A 22,574-nucleotide genomic window follows, 5' to 3' on the forward strand; every position below is an offset into this window, starting at 1 on the left:
TTAGTTGTGCTGCTGGGAGCTGATTGGCTGCCAGTGAGGCGGAGCTCCTCTGATAACAGAGCAGGAACTTTACGAGAGCGAGCGCCGTCGTCACACATCGGTGGACTAATCCGTATGCTTCCTAAACTCCGATAAAAAGAGGAGAAGACTTTTTATCTGCACAGTGTTCACCTCACCTGAGTGCTGCCCTGCTCGCCTTCTGCACCACTTCATCGTAATCAGGGTGCACATAATTTTTCAAGTGTCCAGTGATTCTAATATAATAATAATAATAATAATAATATGCTTAAAAACTGTTCTAACACAATTCAATAGAGTTTATGTAATTTGATAGGTGAATTTTTAAAAATACAATTATGTATGTCATCTTTGACAATTAAAGCAAAACAAATATTTTAATATGACTTTTAAAGAAAATACATGAACCAGAGTTTTTATTCGCAGAGCTGACTGAAAAGCCTTTGAAATTCTGTCTTTTAGCAGTAAACCTGCCCAGTGTTGAATACACAGAATAAATTTTTGCACAAATACTGTTGACTGGGATTTTATTTTATTTCTTTAACAGTGCATTATGGGAGCACACCTGTGTTCAATAGCTCATTGTTTCCGTTTCTGCCTTCCTTGGAAAGGGCGATATGTATTGAACATAGCATTAGCAGCTGTCGTTTGTGTATTTAACTCACGTTGACTGTTCAGGTCTGTGACATTAAAGTCCTTCTTTCATCTCACTAAAATAAACAACTCACAAAATCTCAAAGTGTAAAACACCACGAGAAGCTGCAAGTAGTGTTGGTTGGACACACTGGAGTTGGGTATTTCTTTTTATGTAAAATGTAGACACAGAGCCCAATTCAATTAATCTTAAGAATTAACAAGTTGAAACAGTTTAATGCACCAAATGTATTTCAAATGCCCCCAATTTAAAGTAGTTATACTTATTTAACTTTTTAACCAGTTAATTCTATGTATATAACAGTTTACAACCAGTTAAACACAGATTTCTAATTTAAATTCCAATTTAAAGTAAATGTGTGTTATGCAGGTGAACAGATACAGGCTCTTGTAAAAGAATCTTTACACTTATGTGGTACCAAAGTCAGATCTGAAGACACTCATTGCTGTATCCACCACACTGTGGAACTGTCCTTGGTTCTGAATGGCAACCACCCAGGCACACAACCTGTCCAACCTCATTTCTGGAAGGTAAGCATTTATCTGCTGCAGCCAGGTCAAATGTGGGCATGTCCTTGTCCAGCTGCTGGGTCCTCAACCCTGAGGCACCTTCGTGCTGGATCATGCATAGTAAACACACCATATGGACAAAATGTCATAGCTGATGTTCCCTCACGGTGATCCTCCTCATCCAAGTCTCACTAGCTAACCATGCATTTTACACAGTCATTCCAGTGGGACCCACGGATCCTCCAAACACACCTGGAACCAAATCAAACAAGGGATAAACAACAAAAGTATGCAATGTTCCATGTAGTAATCCAAATCTAAAGATTCACCTGAAACCCGCGTCCACAGGTGCAATGCGGTGGTGATGTAAGGAGGAGCAGTTTTGGTCCAGAATGGATTCAGAGGAAATCCACCTCAATGTTAGAAGTTTTCTGCTGTCTCTGCTGAAAATGTACTTTAACATGTCCTCTAAAGGACACCAGGGAGCTGCTCTGGTTCCCATCAATCATCTGACAGACGGTGACTAGATGCCAGAATTCACAGACCACTATTTTCCCCCCTTTTTTTGCCACTTCATGACTTCTGGAACAGAAAATAACCAAGTCAACGACCGGTTACCTGCCATCTGGGAAGAATTAGCTGTGGAACTTTATTTCATCTGCTGCTGGATTGAGGTGTCTTCGCAAAGTCAAATCTCATTTCTCCTTCCCGTTTTGTGTTTAATGTCTCACTACTTTTCTCCCCGTCAATTTTCTTACCACTGAGTATAATATCTTAAAACCATAAAGTTTAGAGTCACTATCTCTGGAGGACGCTGCATTTTTAAAAAATGATATCTTGGCTTAAAACTCATTATTTGATCTGTTTTCAGCTGTTGACTTTCTGAACATAATTTACTCTGCACTAAGGTGGGACGCTTCGGGGAAACTAACCTAGCCGTTAACTTTGATATTGATTTGTTTCCGTGAATTGTTTCAGGATCCATTTTAATCTTTGTGTGACCCACCTTGGGGAAATAAGGAATTATAAATTGTTTGGCTGTGACTTTGCTGCATATAGTCGCTGTGATCATTAAAGTGACAACACAACGGAAAATAATTCATCATTTAGTCTCATTTTTCATAGTATCATCAATATGAAAACAATGCTCTCATAGTGTCTGTTGTGTCAGAGGGGCTAATAACTGCCCATGTCCGGTTTGAATGCGAGCTGATAAAATCTGTTAAAATATAATTCAGAGGTGATCCATCTGTTCGGCTTCAGGAGTTTATCGTAAACAGGGCTGCTGGAGCTCAGACCCCAATGGCAGAACAGACTGGGTGAGAGGTGGAACCTCTCTTGGGGTTCCAGTCTGGGAGCATGTCTTGGTGACACGCATCACCACATCTACCACACAGCAGAACCACCTTGGGTCCTCACCTCTCCAAAGTAACCATCATTCTGCTGCAACCAGGTGAAACGTGGATGTGTCCTTGACCTTCTCCAGTTGCAGGGATCCTCAACACTGAGGTAACTGAACGCCACATCCGTGAAAAAGAGCATATTACAAGACTCAAGCATTCACTGTGTTTGTATTACAGTACGTACTGCTCAATACATCAGAGTGATAAGTCTTCTGGTCATCACTCGGGTGAAACACCCTGCAGTGCAAAACATTAACACCAAGAAAGCATGCAAGTTCTTCTGTGAAGGCTACATGCAGGAGATCCAGTTTCATCTACTGATGGAAAGAAATGCCACATGAAGTTACGGCATCTGTGACAAGGAAAGATCATCACCATCACCATCAACTTGAACGTGGAAGACTAACGTTTTGGATAGAATATGGGCTAAATGTGTCATGCTGTTCTCATGAAAAGCCTTGTTCTAAACAAGTTTCCTGGAGTTAGAAGAAGCAGCATTGTTTCATTAGTCAAAATTATGTTTTTGCTGTATGGATACAACAAGTTCCATGCATTTTGATCCAACTTCACCCCAGTTTGAGTTGGAATGAGTGCAAATCTTTTGTTAAAGTGTGGTATGAATAAGCGTATAATTATTTAGCAAACATAACAAATGATGCAACTATGGTGGGAAATGTGTATTGGTTAGTATTAATTGTGTTTATGTAATTTGTTAGAAATTTTTATTATTATTAATTATTTATTTGTTTATTTTTTATTTATCAGGTGATGTGTTTTTTTCTGTTTCTGTGAAGCACTTTGTTGTAGTTAAAGTTCTATATAAATAAAAATATTAGTATTACATTTGAATGATAACATAATACTTATATTATTAATACCTTTAATTCCACCTCACATCAATACGTTTGGACAAGAGTTGGCAATTGCTGGCTCTTGCACATTAAGCAAAAAGTCCTCATCATCTTGTTTCTGGCCATCAGAGGTCAGAAAACTTCAATTTAAAATCTCAAGAACAGCATCTCCTACTTCGTCCTTGAATGGGAAAATCTCTGAGAACTTTCCAGGTGGTTAATCATCTGAAAAGCATGTCACCAATCTTACGTACCTTTGCATCTGATGAGCGTGCACAAAAGTAATAATGTGACCGAGCATTCACATGTGTGAATACGTTCCTACAGATTATTAAAGCATTGTTGTCATTTTATTCTGATTGACAAGTTTACATGAGGTTATTAACAGATTTCTGGGTTCAGTGTCTTCATAGCTGCGCTGACTTGCGTAGGTCGTTCCTCTGGGTTTCTGATCTGCACCTCATTGTCAGTCATTCTGCCATTTCAAAGGACTTGTGTATATAGTTGCTTCTATGGAACAGTTTCTGTTATTGCATGTTTGGTCAAATATGTTTTGTAGTTTCTGTTTTGTCGTATTAGTCATAGCAGATAGTCACCCATTGAGTCAGGTCTGCTTGAGGTGTCTTCCTGAAATCAAAAACCACTGAGGGACTTTTTCCTAGCCACTGTCGCCAGTGTGCTTGTTAACAGGGTGGGTAAGGTCTTGATCTTTTTGGTTTATTGTGCTTTTAGGTAACCTGCTATGATATGAACTATATAGTGAATGGAATTGAACTGACAGTTTGTTCATGTGTCTGGACATCTGTGGTTATGAGTTCTTTAACAGCAGCCACAAACAAAGACTGCACTTCAATGCCAAAACATTTGGTGGTGCTGTAGAAAGAAGCAATTCTTAAAGTAACTATGAAGGTGAAAAAAATGGTGAAAAAAATTGGTGTAATTTCCATTTCATCTGGCAGTCATTTATTTTGTGTTCATCCATCTTTCTTAATCCCAATTAACAAATGGGAACATGAGCCACAAAACCACAACCTTCTCAGGCCACTATACGGAGCATCACTGGCAGAACAGTGGAGCTGATGTGGATCGGTTTGATCCAGTGTAGACGGGTTCCAAGAGTCCTCTGGCTCACATTCGACTCTCATGCTGCTGGTCTCTGAAGCAACACGTGCACACTGACGACAGGTGTTTGTACTTCTTCCCATTTGGCCAGAAAATGATTTTACACGGATGAGACTTAAAAACTGTATGAAGCATGTCAATCGTGCCTCTTGTGGACGCCGTGTCAGCTGTGGATTTGCAGATATGACAGCGGTCTCATGACTCTGGAATTCAATCCGATAATAACTACAGCAGCTTTCAAAGGCTTTGTCCAAAACTCATTCCTGCTGAATAAACATGGATTAAGTCTATCTGCAGAATAAATTAGAATTCCATCATTTGTGTAAAAATGATTTTACGCATTCAAATAAAAAGCGAAGCAGTGCATTCAGAAAGTTTAAGCAGGAAGCGGAATATATGATGTCCACGTCAAAAGTTTTAATTCCACAGTTCGCTGTAGTACAACAGAAGCTGCATCTGTTGATTTCCTCTGTTACTGATCGGATTATTTTCTCTGTGATTCTTCTGACAATATCAGCTTGATTATTTATGAAAGGTTTGGTGTTCAAAAATAAGTTCTGATCTCAGTCGCTTTCAGAGCAATATGTTTAAGCGGTCAGCTCACAGTGCTTTTTACATCGCTGCCCAAATGATGATGATGTTTGCGTAAAACAAACTGTTACTTAGACTTAGATGAGCAGGGAGTGCCAGCTACCACATTTTGTCCATGTGGTGTGTTCCTCTGGTCATGATTCAGCGTGCAGGTTCCTCAGTGTTGAGGACCTCAATGACTGGAAAAGCCCAAAGACACGCCCACGTTTCACCTGGCCAACGACACGCCCACGTTTCACCTGGCCAACGACACGCCCACATTTCCCCTGGTCAATGACACACCCACATTCCCCTGGCAAAGAACACGCCCACGTTTCCCCTGGGAAAGGACGAGCCCACGTTTCCCCTGGGCGAGGACAAGCCCACGTTTCACCTGGCCGAGGACGCGCCCACATTTCACCTGGCCAAGAACACGCCTATGTTTCACCTGGCAAGGAACACTCCCATGTTTCACCTGGCCAATGACACGCCCACATTTCACCTGGCCAAGACACGCCCACGTTTCACCTGGCCAATGACAACGCACATTTCACCTGGCAAAGAACACGCCCACGTTAAACCTGGCCAAGACACGCCCACGTTAAACCTGGCCAACGACACAACCCACATTTCCCTTGGAAAAGAACACGCCCACGTTTCCCCTGGCAAAGAACACATCCACGTTTCCCCTGGCCGAGGACGCGCCCACGTTTCCCCTGGCCGAGGACGCGCCCACGTTTCACCTGGCCGAGGACGCGCCCACGTTTCACCTGGCCGAGGACGCGCCCACATTTCACCTGGCTGAGGACGTGCCCACATTTCACCTGGCCAAAGACATGCCCACATTTCACCTGGCCAATGGGACCCACATTTCACAAGGACATGCCTGTGTTTCACCTAGCTGCACAGAAAGATAGTTACTTTGGAGAAGTGAAGATGGACTACTTGTCTGCCTTGGTGGTTGCCATTCAGCACCCGGGATGGTTCTGTGGTGTTACAGATGTCTCAACGTGTCTGCCAATCAATACTCAAATCTTTCATTTGCTATTGTTGACCAATAAACAACCTAACTTTTGCACCTTTCTCGCTCTTCAATTCCACAGGCCGCCTTATTATGTTATATATTTTAACCCTCTTTGTCCATCAAACAAAACTGAGGTCTAAACTGAAGATATCTTGAGTTCTGACTTCCTTGTTCCAGGGGATCTTGAACACAAATCGAGTCATCACCATATGTATCACCTTCACTGTGGCAACAACAAACAAAGTGTATGACATCCCACTCTGAGGACTGATCAACATCATCATCCTCATCCTAACCCGAGCTTTTCTCCATCACAGATGCTCTCACTGGAACTCCTGAAGCCTCAACAGTGCTGCCAAGCTGCTCAGCGTGAACTCCTAATTACAGTCTCGTAACAAAAAGGATTATGGGTGCAGTCACGGACGGCTGGAGAGATTATACTGGACATTATGTCAAAGTGAGGACAGATTTTTTTAAAAAATAGCACTGCCAAAGAGCTTAATTTGTTCTGTGACGCCTCCTATGTCGGAACATGTTACAAATCCCACTAATGAGGAAGAGGAGGAGGAAATAAGAAAGGAGGTTAGAGGATGAGAGCGGACAAAAGGACATGAGAAAAGAGGAAATAAGGAGGAAAGGAAATACAGGGCTGAAAGAAGGTCAAAAAAGAAAATAAGAAAAAAGCTGCCAGAGAACATGAAAGTAGAAAAGAACATGAGAAAGAAGAAATCAAAAAAGAGAAAGGAAAAGATGGAAATGGTTCTAAAATAAAAGAAATGAAAGTAAGGTGAAAAGAAAAGGCATGAAGATAAGAGATGAAATGGAACAAAAAAGGGAGATAGGAGGTGAAAAACATGACGTTAAGAAACTTAAAATACTGCAGCATGGATTTTTGTGAAATCATTCAGCTCTACTTTGTCACACATTAAAAAAATTTAATCTATCAGGGAGGGTGTGTTTCCAGTAATGTTTGTTCAAAATACACTGCAATCTGTGTGTTGGGTGTGGCTAAATTGTAACTTTAATACTTTCAGTGTGAAAGTCTGATGAATGAAGCCACAAAAGGCTTTTATTGTGAAGGGCACACAGGAAGATAAGCACGATGATGAACAGCAATGAAAGACAAATCAGGGGGAAAAAAGAAGTTCTGAAATTGTGCAATCCGTTCACATTCAAGTCAGAATGGACATTTTCATCGAGGATCAATACCAGAGAAATTAATTACATATACGAGAAAATTAAGAATAATTAAGGAGAGTGCAACAGACAGACAGAGCGACTCTCATAAAGAGAAGCAGCTGAGTCATAAAGAGAATACTGAGGAGCAGAGATAGTGAGGAGAAGGAGGAGGAAGAGGAGGAGGAGATGATGATAAGCAGAGTGAGGGCAGAGAGTGGAGGAAACAGGCTGTCCACAAGAACAAAAGACTAATTTGATGAGCTGTGGGTGGAAAGCTCAGGAGTCCAAAACTGAGAAGTTCAAAAATAATCAGATTTTTAAAAAGGCAGGAGAAGAAAAAAAATGAAAAACAGGCTCCTGAGACGACTGTTTCACATTAAACGTTTTGGTTTCTGCATGAGTGCACTCAAGTTTTCTGCTCAGCAGCTGAATAAACATAATGCAGCTTTGCTCTCCGAGTGGATGTCCAACGTTTGAAAAAGGAAAATTACTGACAGCTCAAAAATAAAAATACAACATGGTGCGACTCCTTAAAGGTGTTCGGTTTGTATGTATCTTTAAAATGTAACTAAATGTTTCACACTCGGTCACACAGGTTTGAGGCCGAGTAGGACGGGACTGGAATGACAATCAGCACCTCAGAATAGCAGACCGTGGTCCTCCATCCTCTGGTCTTGTTCATGAGTGGGGATAAGTTGGAGCACGGGATCGACAGACAGATTAGGGCAGCGGCCGTCGTACCGGACTCTCGTGGTGAAGAAGGAGCTGAGCCTTAAGCCGAGACTTTCAGTTCACTCATTGATTTATGCTCCCATCCTTACCTATGGTCATGAACTTTGGGTAATGACTAAAAGAATAAGGTCATGGATACAAGTGATGGAAATGAGATTCCTTCATTGGGTATCTGGGTATCTAACTCTCCTGGACTGGGTGAGAAGCTCGACTATCCTGGAGGGACTCCAAGTAGAGCTTCTCTGCATCGAAAGGAGCAGCTGAGGTGGTTCAGCCACGACGTGAGGATGCCCTCCGGTTGTCTCCCTAGAGCGGCCTTCCAGGCACGTCCAACTGACAGTGCAGCAGAATAACAGAATATTTGCAGAGGAATCCTTCAAATCCTGTTACAAGCATCAAAATTGACTGTGTACTTTTTGGTACAACATTTAGGAAAATAACGTTAGCCATTTGAATTTTCAATAGGGGGCCAACTAGGGGTAAAAAAAAATGTTCCAATCATATTGAAAGCTATACCACATTATGTGTCTGATCACAAAGATTTCAAAAGGTATAGTTTGGACTATCTGTGACTGAATGATCTGGAGTTATGGGGTAAAAACAGCAAGAATGGTGACAAAGGTCACTTTCAGTTTGTACAGGGGTCAAAAGTTAAAGTTGCTCCAATTATGGTAAAACATGATGCAAATTATTGGTTGAGTTAGTAGGATTTTAAAAAGTAATAGTTTGCTGTTGGGAAAGTGTAGGAACACGGACCCACAACAGGGGCGCAAATGAACGGACAATGGAGAAAGTCAAATCACAAAGTTTTACTGTTGTGAACTCACACAACAAACACAACAGATTACAAATACAGCAGTAACCGAATTCCAAAGGTGTCGTGTGGGCAGGCTCGACGATAGGAGACGTCTGTCCGAGTCGAACCGGAACCACCCGATTTCCTCTGCCACCGAACCCCGGGGATACTGAAGCCGCCAAGTCCCGAACCCCAGGTGGCCACTGCCTCCGCTCGTCGGATCCGGTACTGCTGGCAAGGAACAGAAACAGTCAGGTGTGGGTGCGGCTGCACCCAGCAACACACAGGGTGGAAACACCACCTCTACCTCTTCTCAAAAACAACACTGAAGGATTGGAAGGTAAGTACTTATCTAGTCACGTCCAACACTGTCTTCAGCTGACCTTAAGCACAAGCAAAAAGTATTAACTCTTAGAATAGAGTAACTGGCTGAGTTCGTTACCTCCTTGGTAGAGCGATATCTCGGCAATGAGGTAGAGATGCCGTCCTGCTGATATACCTCCCTGTTGATGGATATCAGCTGTCTCGTCTCAGGTGATGGGTGACAGCTGTCACCCTGGCTGCTCCTGTGAGGCGGCAGCGCCCTCTGGTGCCTGGAGCCCGCACTCCAGACAGGGCGCCCTCTGGTGGTGGTGGGCCAGCAGTACCTCCTCTTCAGCGGCCCACACAACAGTTTGCACCATCTGTCATGCTTAGTTATCATGTTACGGGGGTAACATATGTCGCATGTCATAGAATCCACTGGACGTCAACATTGTTTGACCTTTACTTTGGAGACCAAACATTCAACACAGTCAGAACTATTCCATTGTTAATCCTATTAGTTCAAACCAATAATTTGCACCATGTTTTACCAAAAGTGGAGCAACTTTAACTTTTGACCCCTGTACAAACTGAAACTGACCTTTGTCACCATTCTTGCTGTTTTTACCCCATAACTCCAGAAAATTCAGTTATAGATAGTCCAAACTATACCTTTTTGGAATCTTTGTGATCAGACACATAATGTGGTATAGCTTTCAATATGACTGGAACATTTTTTTTTTTTTTACCTCTATGCAGTTCTTCAATTGACCCCTACTGGCCCCCTATTGAAAATTCAATTCAATTCAATTTTTCTACATATGTACCAAAAGGTATACACAGTCAAATTTTGGTGCTTGTAACCGGATTTGAACGATTCTTACAGTTATCTGCTGTACTATGAGAGGAGGGCCAAAGGAAGACCCAGGACACACTGGTGGGATTATATTACCCGGCTGGCTTGGGAACACCCTCGGGATGAGCTGCTCAGTCATCTGCCTCTGTGACCTGGACCTGGATAAGTGACAGCAAGTGAAGGAATGAATGAACTACATGTTCCTCATTCTATGATTTAGCAGTGACACACTTTGGGAGGTGACGGTGACAGAGATGCAACCTCATGACCAGAAAATTCTCAAGTTAGTGTCGCTGTCAGGAAACTCACTAAGGTGCTTCTGAGCAAGTTCCTTAAATCTCAAGTTGCTCCTGGTGTGCAGGAATATCTTAATAAAGTGTGGTAAGTATCCACACCGTGGTGACGCATGTGGTTAGTGCCGCTGGCCTCCCGGGTTGCAAGCCTTAATTTATTCTCCTTTTCCATTTGGAGTCGTGTCAGAAAGAGCAAAGTTTAAAACTAAACCTGCATGAGACAAATTATACCCAAAACCTTTCATGCAGCTGTTTATGCAGAGAGGGTTGTTCTGCAGCATCAGACTGAGATCATGTGATGAAAAAAATATAAATAATTTTAAAATGTTCTATCAGGAAATGTAGAAATTCTGACACTAATAAATCTCTCACACAGTGTCACCACTTTAATGTTTATGAAAGAATAAAATGATCCCCAGCTTGTTCATTACAGGAGGAGACGTGAAGTGTAAAGATTCCAATCAGTGACTCCATGAGAACCGAACCAGGAATAAATCCACTAAAAACATCAGCAGCACGTGTTCCGTTAAGTGACTCGGGATGGATTTTTCCTTTCAGTGCATAAATCCACCAAAAAGCGCCAATAAAGGCTGAAGGAATGATCGCTTTGGGAACAAGCAGAGGTGTAGAAGTGTTGAAAGCGGCATTATTAAAGATGAATAGAAGCACAGCTTTGACTGACAACCCTGTGCACACTCCCAGCAGGCCCGGCGTGAATGCGATTATCCCGGGATAATACTGTTTCCTTTAGAATAGACCTCGACCATCTCTGAGGGGAAGGATTAGATTAATTAGACTCTGACGTTCTTTCACTGTGTCAGATTTTAGGAAACATTCAGAGCAAGAGAACAAACTGGGCAGCAACAAAGTGACGGTGGAACCAAAAGGTTGATGGAGGATGCAAGAAAAAAAAAAAAAAACACTACTCGATTCTCCATGAATGACAATTCATGGAGAGCTGTTCATCACAAGATGGTTGAAATGTAGAAAAAAACCTCATATTGAGCTGTCAAACAGTTTCAAAAGTGATTCTGGATCTACATCCAGACAAAAAAAACCCACCAACTTTAATATTAGTCAGATCAATTCATCATCATGTTTACTAAATAATGGACAAATTCCTGTGATCATATAAGCTGCTGGCACAGATCATCAAAATACTTATATGGACACTAACATTAAAGGCTACATAGTGAAATATGGGTATTAATCATGAAATTGTGACTATAATTATTTGTTTATTTCACTAATAGTTTTTTGGGGCTATTTGATTTGTTAAAAGTTATGGCTAGAAAAATGCCTGTTTGGTGGGTAAATTTGTATGTCAAAAACTTTAAGCAGAAAGGCAGGACTATATATATATATATATATATATATATATATATATATATATATATACACACATACATACATACATACATACATACATACATACATACACACAGTGTAAAACTCTGAGTTAGTTGAACTCAAACCATTTGAGGAAAACAGACTGCCTTAAGCCATTTGAGTTTGCCAACTTAAATAGAATTGCAAAAATTTAATTGTTAAACTTTTAGTAACTTAATTTATAGTTAATTAAACTTATGTAAATCTAGTTTATGTTTTTCAATAAAGTGACAACTAAATTTCTGCCTAAAAATTTGCATTACATTTTGGAGTAGATTTTTTTTTATGCTTTTTTTTTTTTTGACTCTGCGTTGTGTTGTTATGACTCCGCCCATTCACTCCCCTCGGGACGTGAACTCACGATCTCCAGCATGGAAGTTGGACTCTTAACCAGAAGGCTAAACCCCAGGGCTCTGGGCTTGTGACCAGAGGATTCTTTTGAGCTGTTGTGAGTGAGGTTTACTAACTACATATACACAGCGACACCTGCTGGCCTCTGTTACATGAACTCAATTAAAATGATGTGAATGGAATGCACTGGAAATACATCACCAACACTTACGAGGTCTGTTAGAAAAGTATCCGACGTTATTATTTTTTTCAAAAACCATATGGATTTGAATCACGTGTGATTACATCAGACATGCTTGAACCCTCGTGGGCATGCGAGAGTTTTTTCACGCCTGTCGGTTACGTCATTCACCTGTGGGCAGTCTTTGCGTGAGGAGTGGCCCACCCTCTCGTCGTTTTTTCATTGTTTAGGAATGGCTCAGAGACTGCTGCTTTGTTTGATAAAAATTTTTTCAAAAACTGTAAGGCACAACTGAGTGGACACCATTCAATAAATTCAGCTGGTTTTCGGTAAAAATTTTAACAGCTGATGAGAGATTTTGGTCTGGTAGTGTCGCTTTAAGGACAGCCCACGGCACCTGACGGCGATCTGCGCTTCGAGGCGGCATCGTCTCGCCGTTTCAAGTTGAAAACTTCCACATTTCAGGCTCTGTTGACCCAGTAAGTCATCAGACAACAGAGAACTTTCAGAAGAAGTCGGCATGAGGAGTTTATTCGGACATTCCATTGTTAACGGACATTTTGTAATGAAAGAACGTGCGGGCAGAGTCGCATGTCGGGCCGGACCCGACTGCGGGGGGTCGCGACAGGAAAAACACCTCCGTTGGAAACCTTAACGGGCAAGTTGAAACATGCCCAAGCTGTTAAACAATTTCTCAGTTACTCACTTGTTGAAAGCCATCAAAAGCCGCCTGAATTTTACAAATGGTTTTCAACACGGAGGTGTTTTTCCTGTCGCGGCGCACACAGATTCGCCGAGTCGTCACGGAAACGACTCGGCGAATTTGCGCACATGTCTTTCAATACAAAATGTCCTTAAACAGTGGAATGTCTGCATAAAGTCCTCATGCCGGCCTCTTCTGAATCTTCTCTGTTCTCTCACGACGTCCTGGTGAATTAAGCCTTAAATTAGGATGTTTTCAGGTCGAAACAGGCCGACGACGGCGCCTGGAAGCGCTGCGTGACGTCGCGCTCCGTGGGAAGTCCTTACAGCGACAGAAACACCCCATAATCTCTCATCAGCCATTAAACTTTTCACCGAAAACCAGCTAAATTTCTCGAATAGTGTCGACTCGGATATTCCTCACAGGTCCAGAAAAAATTTTGATAAAGCAACGCGCGCCGTCTCGAGCAGCGTGTGAAACAAAGGAATTTAGCTGAAAGGGCTGAACCACATCTCACTCAAGGCCTGCCCACAGGGAAATGATGTCACTGACATGCGTGAAAAAACTCACGCATGCGTACGAGGGTTCAAGCATGATTGGTGTAATCGCACGTCATTCAAATCCATATAGTTAAAAAAAAAATAAATAAAAGTGTCGGTTTCTTATCTAATAGACCTCGTACATGCCCCAAAACTTTAAATTCACTTAAAGGAACTGAGTTGTTATGACAACAATTCATTTTTGAGTTAGTTTAATTAATGGAAATGAGTGGACTATAACTTTTTTCAAAGTTTAAGTTACATTAACTTAATTATTTTATTAAAATGGAGTGTTCAGTTTAACAGTGTGTATATATATGTATATATAAACTCTTCTTCGGCACATCAATATCTTTTCCATTTATTTAATCCTGGTGGAGAATTTGCAAATAATGTACTTTGAAGACTTGAAATTTTGTTTTCAAAAATGACAAATCCAATACACTCCAAAAAACATACCACATTCATTCTGTTTTACAGTGACCTTACAAAATGCATCAGAGTCCACCGGCATATACATTTGTTTATATGACAAGTAACACATTTTCTAAATAGGATATACATTATTTTTTAACCTCTGTGACACAACTTAGGTACCCTTTAACACGAGTGCCCGTAACGGAACTTAATCCACTTGATTGCGGATTGGCCCATTTCGAGCGTTTACCTCTGAGTCACTAGCAGTTTTTATACCACAAACTCACTTTCAGCAGACAGAAAAAAAGTGATCTGCTGAAGCATCACAGAATATCAAAGTCTCATTTCTTCAAGCCCAAAATAACAACGCCGCCTGTCGCATTAACAAGGCAACGCTTATTTTTCTGTCAGCAGCCTATTTATAGACTCGACGCCAAAACACGATGTTGAGCTTGTTACAGCAAATCACATTTGTGCAGCTGAACAGCACGCACAAGTCAGAATAAAACATGCTGTGCATAAATAAGTAGAGCTCCTTTTAAAGAAAATTTCATTATATTTTGAGGAAGATTCTTTCATTCTTCCATTTGATTTCATGTCATTTATAGTTCAGTGAAACAGCGCCCCCAGTGTCAGTTCGATACAGATGGCAAATAACTGGGCGTCAGCGGACATGTGCACTACGCGAGTCTTCAAGTTCATTAAAAACAGTTATTCAATTCAATTTATTTCATTTTTATAGCACCAAATCACAGCAAAGTTGCCTCAAGGCGCTTCACACAAGTAAGGTCCAACCTTACCAACCCAGAGAGCAAGAACACAGGTGACAGTGGTAAGGAAAAACTCCCTCTGATGATATGAGGAAGAAACCTCAAGCAGACCAGATTCAAAGGGGTGACCATCTGCTTGGGCCATGCTACAGACACACTTGACAATACAAATATACAGGAAATTTTGGGAGTTCATGCTAGTGTCCAGGATGGGAGGCTTGCAGAAGAAGACTCCCACTCCCACTTCTGGATGGAGCCGCACCTCAAACAGAGAGAGAGAGGAAAAAAAAACACAATCAGGTGTCAGAAAGACAACAAATAAGGTGTAATTTGTCAGCATTTAACGGTCTTTCTTTTGATTAATCTTATCAGCAATATTTAGCATTGATAAATCTGAATTTTTTTTATAGGAACTGATTGTTTTGTGTGGAAAAAAAAGGTCAAAAATATTAATTCATTCATTTTCTGCCCCTTGTCTGGATCCAGGTCGCAGTGGTAGCAGACCAAGTGGGTCATCCCACACTTCCCTATCTATTTCCAAGTCCTGTAACTCTTCCCAGGGGATCCTGAGGTGTTCTAAAGCCAGCTAGGAAATATAATCCCTCCAACCTATCCTGGGTTTTCCTCGGGGCCTCCTCCCAGTTGGATGTGCCTGGACAACCTCCCTAGGGAGACAACCAAGAGAGCATCCTCATCAGATGCTGGAACCACATCAAGTGGCTCCTTTCAATGAGAAAGCAGCGGCTCTACTCTGAGTCCTTCCAAAATAGTCGCATTCTCAGCCTGTCCAGGAGCCAAGACACCCAACCGAGGAATCTCATTTCTCCCCTTTCTATCTGTGACCTTGTTCTTTTGGCCATTACCTAAAGTTCATGACCATAGGTGAGGATAGGAATGTAAATCAACTGGTAAGTTGAGACTGTCGCCTTCTGGCTCTGCTTCTTCTTGACCACAATGGTCCTGTACAGCATCCAAAAACATCCCAATCTATTGATCTCATGCTCCTACTTACCCTAAATCGCGAACATGACCCTGAGATACTTAAACTGCTTCACGTAGGACAGAAAGAGTAAGAAGAAAATGTACTTCACACAAATTTAGAGAACCAATCTTAACAATACTTTTCTCAAAAATGGCCAAAAGCCACATTACCCAACTGGTTTTTGGAAGGCAGTTTGTCTGATTTTGTTCATATAAGCCAGTTCACAACTGGTTTAGAGCCATTGCCAACCAGTTTAAAGGCTCTTAAAAGCATATCTTGGGTGGGGTGGATTGGGGGGGCTGGTTACCTTCATTAGATGATCAAATGTAAAAAAAATAAAAAGAAATAAATACACTGATGTCAGAGAAGCAAAGCAGAAAAAGAAGAGCCGATAGCCGAAAGAAGCAGCAGATGGTAAAAGAAGAAGAAGAGTGTAGATAATGCTCTTTGTCCTTATCGGGTGAGGGCCGGGCGAGGTTCGGCGGCAGCCAGGTTCAGACAAGCTGTGCTGAAGACTCCCCTGACACCGGTGAGCCAGCTGAATCTCATCTGTGAGGAGGAACCATATGTCCTCCACGTGAACTCCTCTCCTGCTGTGAACACATCACAAGCGCTCGCCAAACTGCTACAAAGCCAACTGCAAGGCAGCGTGGGAGATCCTGATCGCCTTTTTGCAGGAATTTTGATCATGTCTGGTTCTGGCTAATGTTCAGTAAGAAGGAACCAAGCTGCTGTAAATGACCTTGTTTTATTCAGAAACCATTTGAAGATTGCCTTTTTCCCCACTTATGCGAGGCTTAAAAGAAACCATTACACTTGCAGACATGACATTTTGTTATTTTGCATTTTTCACACTCAGTAACTTACAATAAGTGCACCAGAAATAATAAAAAAAAGGTCAGTTCTAAATGAGAAAAGAACAGCTTGAGAGGAAAATGGAAGAGAACATAAAAATGCCATTTTGCAAATGTTTACTCGACAGCACGTCCTCTTGAGTTTGTTTTTCTAGAAGCAGTGAGACCATTTTATTTTTGAAGAGCAGTCAAACATTTTGCCTGGCTGGAAAAAAGCAATAAGAATTCATTATTGGCTTGACAATGTGAAGGAACACAAAGAAAACCTTTATTGTCCATCTTTAAACATTAAAAAAAACGAAGCTTTAGAGTCACAGAGAGCTGATTGAGGAGCACCGGGTGACGGGGCCGAAATCAATTAATCCGCAGATTTGAACTTAAAACTAGATTTACAGCCAGATAATTAATTTTGTTTTAGTTTTTGACAATGTTGAGTGCATTTGTGCAGTCAAAGATAAAACGTTATAATACATATGCTGTACAAAACCTGAACATTCTGTAATCATAATGAAGCTTTGTATTAAAGTGTGTGTTGTTTAACTCCTCCTCTGCAATGCGATAAGAGGATCACTTGCAGTGTGAGGGAGTGTCTACTACAATATTTTGGTCATGTGGTGTGTTTCTCTGGTCATGATCCAGCACGCAGGTGTCTCAGCATTGAAGACCCCAGCAGCTGCAGAAGTCCAAAGACACACGCCCACGTTGCACCTGGCCAAAGACACGCCCACATTGCACCTGGCCATGGGCACGCCCACGTTTCACCTGGCTATGGAAATGCCCACGTTTCACCTGGCCATGGGAATGCCCACATTTCACCTGGCCAAAGACACGCCCACGTTGCACCTGGCCAAAGACACGCCCACGTTTCACCTGGCCATGGGAATGCCCACATTTCACCTGGCCAAAGACACGCCCACATTGCACCTGGCCAAGGGCATGCCCATGATGCACCTGGCCAAGGGCACGCCCACGTTGCACCTGGCTGCAGCAGATAGTTACTTTTTTGGGAGGTGGGGATGGACCAGTTTTCTGCCTGGATGGTTGACATCCAGGACCATAGTGTGGTTGAGGTGCAACACATGGTACCAGCACATGCTCCTAGACTGACTTGTCACTAAACAATATTACTAAAAATGATTTTTTTTACACAAACGTTGATCAAATGCTGCATCTGGTTAAGTGGAAGAATCAGCTAAACTTGATCAGGACTTAGACATGGATTCCAGATCAGTTTAATGATTTTTTTTCTTTTTTTTCTTTTTTTTTAGCACAGTGGCGCAGGTAGCTCAGTGGGATAAGAAGTTGAGCTACCTGGGTTTGATTCCAATCATGCTACCTGTCTATGCCCTTGGACAAGACCCTTCATCTGTGTTGTTCCAGGCAACCAGCTGTAAATGAGAACTGAGGATGTAACCTGTGTTGGACTGGCGTCCCGCACGGGGAGGGGGGATCAGACTCTCATCCACTTTATGTTACAGAAGCCGGGAATAAACTCCGGCACCAGCATGCCTCTGGGCCTGTATAAAACCTATGACTCCTTATCACAGTGAGATGGGCTTGTTTCCAACAGTTTCTCAAATCTAATAAACTTGATGATGTTGGAGTCGCACATCCACATCTGATGTTGTGAGTAATTCTGGTTGGTCTCAGTTTATTTTAATTCCACTCTGAACCGTCATTTAGAAACATCAGTAGAGATTTTGTACCTTGCTTTTGGTGCAAAAAACCCCCCAAAAAAACAAAAAACAAAACCTGAGTGTGTGTAAGTTTAAACAAAGTCCAGGACATAGTGCAGAGCATCTAAAGTACCGTGCACATATAGATACACACCGGCGCTGACAAACAGAGCCCGAGGCCAACGCACACAATCGTATAATATCCAGTTGTATCAGGTTACAGCAGGAATCAGATAATGGCTTCTATCAAACAGCCCTCCAGAGTCCCATAAAACCTCCTCGTGCACGACCGGCACCGTGTGTGCACATCGGCAACTTGTGTAAGAGGATTTGTTGTTGTTCTTTCTGTGTGTGTGTTGTGCATGTGCATGTTCTTTTTTTGCAGAGGTGCGCTGACAGAAAATCAGCATTGTGACGCTCGTAAATCGTTTCCTCAGAAGGTGAAACAAAAAGAACAAAGATCCAACTATGGCAGCGTGTCAGGTTCCTAATCAATTAACACATCGAGTAACTGACCAATCATTTCAACTCTTCCAGTAAAACCAATCAACTGCTTTCCACCACCAATGAATTAAATCAAATGAATCTTGTGTTTTGTTTTGTTTTCCAACTGAGTTTAAAAAATAAAAATAAAATAAAACTTCAAGCTTTCAGAGGAGGAAGCAGAAAAACTTTGGCACGCCCTCGCAGCGTGGCGTTTGCTGCAGCAGAATGATGATGCTGGTGTTTTTTAAAGGTAAGTAACCAGCATCCGGCTCCATTACCCCGACACAGCACTTATTCTGCTCGAGTGACCCAGGTCTAAAGCGGGTTTTGTCCTGACTCAGCCTCCCATCCCTCAGCGCTCCTACTGAGACTAAATGTGACATCGAACGGGACTCCATCTGTTTGCAGAACATTTAGCTGTGCTCCGAGTTCTCAACCTGCACTGTGTGGCTCTGAAAAGCTGATGCATTGTGGGAAAAACTGTTCACCACAACTTCTTCTGAAAACGTTCCTTTGTGTGTCTTCAAAGTAAGTTGAAAGTAAAACTGACGTAGCAGGTTCTTAAAAATCTCTGAAACACCGAAGAAGGCTCGCTCCAGGCGTCCACATTTCACAGTCATCAACGCAGGTTGACGAAGACATTTGGCGACAGTCCACTAAATTACTACTGGACATAGTTCAACTTTTGCAGATGTATGTTGGGTGCATTGGTGGTAGCGCACTCCGTGGAGCAGTAGCGTAGCCTGGTGGTGCTGATCATCGACTTAGCGTTTGAGAAGTCACATGATATAGACTAGATAAACTCTGCGATTGCATCACTTGCTGTCATCGAGTCAGGTTCTACATATTCCTTCATACCCAAGTGATCCTGAGAAAGTGGTGTGTCCAGTCAAGTCTCCGACGTCGGCCAGCAAAGGCTGACAGAGCAGTGACGTGCACTAGTAGAGGTGACGTAGCTGCAGAAGAGCTCAACTGTTGTCGACGTTTTAGCACGGACATCAAAGATTTTAAGCGTGTTGAAAATTTTTCGGGGACCATGACGAACACCAGCATTGTTCGACTTATGTCCACGTAACTCCTACTAAATCTGACGGAACCCAGCGCTGATCAACAATCAATTTTTTACTCTTCAAACACAAAGGCCGAAATAATCAGAGTGTGAGTGTGCCCCATGTGCAGACATTCTCACAGGTTTACCTTTGATCTCATCTCCACCTTTCATCATAATTAAAAACCTAACTTTGCTTTATGACATCATAAAGCCCACACTTGAACAGGACAGATTTGAATGGGCTGTATCGTGCACACCAGGATGAGGGGAAAAGTGGTATGTGCTCTGGGTGCTCGTGTAGGACATGCTTTACCCTGAATCCCAAAATAAAGATGAGACTTTCCATCAGCAACACCTCTCAAACCGCACAAAATGATTAATGGACATAATGTGACGTTTGGTTGAAAGGCTGGTCCACAAACTGATGGCTATTACATTTTTAAGAGCCTTTTCTATCATTTTACTCTGGGGATAAAACTTTTTTTTTTTTTTTTTTGCATCAGCAGCAGTGATTGAAAGATTTCTCTTATCTTTGCAGTCAAACTAATTTATCACTCTTATGTCACGATATTCATTTATAAGTGACATCACTTGTTCTTTAATGTGACTGCGATGTTTTGCTGTGAGAATTTACTTTCTGCTCAATCCAAAGTGGGCTGAAGTAATCAGGTGTGATCAATGAGAACTGTTGTCACCTATGTTATTACTGGATACGACTTTGAACTAATTTAATTTTTATCCACCATTTAATAGAACTTTGGAAATCAGTCAGGCTTTAACTGAAATTGAGGCAGAACAAGTCTGTCAGCGACATTGTGCCTGTATCCATTTGAAAAAGGCTGTGGTGACTGGTGCTAGTGTCCCGGTAACGGGAGCATGACTGGAGCTAGCGAGCGTCCCTGTGACGGGGGCCTACGTCCCCATGTCGGGAGCCGACGTACACATGATGGGACCCTGATGGGAGCCTGTGTCTCTTTGATGGCAGCCTGCGTCCCTGTGACGGGAGCCTAACAGGAGCCTGATGGGAGCCTGCGTCCCCATGACAGAAGCCTGCATCTCTGTGATGGGAGCCTGACGGGAGCCTGCATTCCCCTGATGGGAGTCTGACAGGAACCTGCATCCCCGTAACAGGAGCCTGACTGGAGCCTGCATTCCTCTGGTGGGAGTCTGACAGGAACCTGCATCCCCATGACAGGAGCCTGTGTCCCCATGACAGGAGCCTGCATACCAGTGACAGAAGCGTGCATCCCCATAACAGGAACCTGACAGGAGCCTGTGTTCCCCTGACGGGAGTCTGACAGGAACCTGCACCCCCATAGCAGGAGCCTGACAGGAGCCTGTGTTTCCCTGATAGGAGCCTGACAGGAACCTGCATCCCCGTGACAGGAGCCTGCGTCCCTATGACAGGAGCCTGCATACCAGTGACAGAAGCCTGCATCCCCATAATAGGAGCCTGACAGGAGCCTGTGTTCCCCTGACGGGAGTCTGACAGGACCAGCATCCTCATAACAGGAGCCTGACAGGAGCCTGTGTTCCCCTGATGGGAGTCTGACAGGAACCTGCATCCCCATAACAGGAGCCTGACAGGAGCCTGCATTCCCCTGATAGGAGTCTGACAGGAAGCTGCATGCGAATGACAGGAGCCTGATGGGAGTCTGCGTCCCCGTGACAGGAGCCTGCATTCCTATAACAGGAGCCTGACAGGAGCCTGTGTTCCCCTGACGGGAGTCCGACAGGAACCTGCATCCCCATAACAGGAGCCTGACAGGAGCCTGCATTCCCCTGATAGGAGTCTGACAGGAATCTGCATCCGAATGACAGGAGCCTGATGGGAGCCTGCGTCCCTGTGACGGGAGACTGATGGGAGCCTGCATCCCTGTGATGGAAGCCTGCGTCCCCGACGGGAGCCGACAACAGCTGCCGATGTCCCAGTGATGGGAGCTGATGTCCCGGTGACGGAGACAATGTCATGATGACAGGTGCAGCCCATGTTGCTGTGATGAATCAAACGTTACGGCGACGACACGGACATCACTGTGGCTTCAGCTCCACATTTCCTTCAGAGAATCTCTCATGTACTATTACGGCAGACTATGGATCAGATGTTGCAGGTTCGAATCCTCATGGAAATTTTGCTTTTTACATGTTCCTTGCAAATGTAGTTTGTCTACCCTGAGTTTGATTTCGGGGTTCGGCTTCAAAGTTCGACCGACTGCTACAGCAGGCTAGAGCGTTACTGGTGTCACCATAGCGGCAGCACAAAGAATCTGCAATGCAGATGTGGAAAAGCTAATTATCTCAATATCAGCTCCTTTCACAAAGGTATCAGTGAAGCATGTTAAAAACAGAGCAGAGAGAAAAAAAAGTTCAACTTTTTTTTCTGAGAATGACCTTTTGATAAAGTTTTATTTGAGATGTAATTGTCTATTTCCTGCCACTGGAGAGCAGAAAGCTTATTTCCAGCCTGTTTCAAAAGGCTGAACTTTCATTAAGTCATATGGATTTTGGGCGAGCCATTAGCTGCGTTATCTTCTTCTGTGTTTCTGCAGATGTGCTTCAAGTGCAGAAAGAAAGCAGCTTTGTAGTAATGGCTCGGAAACTGTTCTTAGTGTACGAACCCATCGTACCTCAAAGAAACAACTGGATTAACAACATCAAAAATCAACCCAATTCAGGCCTGGTAGCAATTTTCAATGAGGTCCTGTATTAATTTGTTCTATGATGAAAACCCTCCAAAAGACATTAAAAGGTGGATCCTCTGTCAGACAAGACATTAATTCACTCATATTATCAATATTCTATTATCAGAGTCCACTGATTAAAAAATAAAAAAGTCACACTCTCCAGAAGGCGTGGCCTGCTTT

At 42.7% G+C, this 22,574-nt stretch overlaps 1 protein-coding gene and 1 long non-coding RNA gene across 3 annotated transcripts in view; both read right to left on the reverse strand.

Moving 5' to 3' along the window:
• grid1b (glutamate receptor, ionotropic, delta 1b) overlaps positions 1-22,574 on the reverse strand; it is a 977,470-nt gene that overhangs the window by 803,696 nt on the left and 151,200 nt on the right. The gene's annotated exons all lie outside the window — the stretch shown is intronic.
• On the reverse strand, positions 5,344-17,374 carry LOC117530203. 2 transcript variants are annotated; one of them, XR_004566229.1, is made up of 3 exons: positions 17,341-17,374; positions 17,206-17,232; positions 5,344-5,388 (listed from the first exon to the last, which is right to left on the reverse strand). It is a non-coding gene; the product is annotated as an uncharacterized LOC117530203 (long non-coding RNA). The 2 variants fall into 2 exon arrangements; XR_004566230.1 differs by having other exon boundaries at positions 5,353-5,388; positions 17,314-17,351.

Source organism: Thalassophryne amazonica, chromosome 18 (genome assembly GCF_902500255.1).
Source record: "Thalassophryne amazonica chromosome 18, fThaAma1.1, whole genome shotgun sequence".
NCBI lineage: Eukaryota > Metazoa > Chordata > Actinopteri > Batrachoidiformes > Batrachoididae > Thalassophryne > Thalassophryne amazonica.